Source organism: Condylura cristata, unplaced genomic scaffold (assembly GCF_000260355.1).
Source record: "Condylura cristata isolate star-nosed mole 26May11 unplaced genomic scaffold, ConCri1.0 scaffold00007, whole genome shotgun sequence".
Taxonomy (NCBI): domain Eukaryota; kingdom Metazoa; phylum Chordata; class Mammalia; order Eulipotyphla; family Talpidae; genus Condylura; species Condylura cristata.
Genome location: NW_004567108.1, coordinates 232,751 through 233,092, shown reverse-complemented (window position 1 = coordinate 233,092; position 342 = coordinate 232,751).

The window sequence follows — 342 nt, the reverse complement described above, 5'->3', positions numbered from 1 at the left end:
GTCCCCCGATAGTCATCAATCACCTTCAACCGAGCTGTCAGCGCGGCAGATTTCGTTTCTGGGAGGCAGGTTTGCAGCTGGGGAGAGGGCGAAAACGTCATCATTAATTAGAGGGTGACCCTGGGGCGATTCACAGGTCTGAACCCAGGAATCTTCCCGAACAAGTCTGCACAGCGCCGCGAGACCGGCTTCTCGCCGACCCCGGCAGGCCCAGTCCCAGCGGCGGGAGCCCGGCGCGGGGGACCCGCATCCCCGCCCCTTGCCTCTTGGTGCAGAGCCGCCCCAGCCTCCCATCAGCTGCAAGCTTCTCTGCACAGGGCAAGGAAGGGAGAGGCTGGCGGG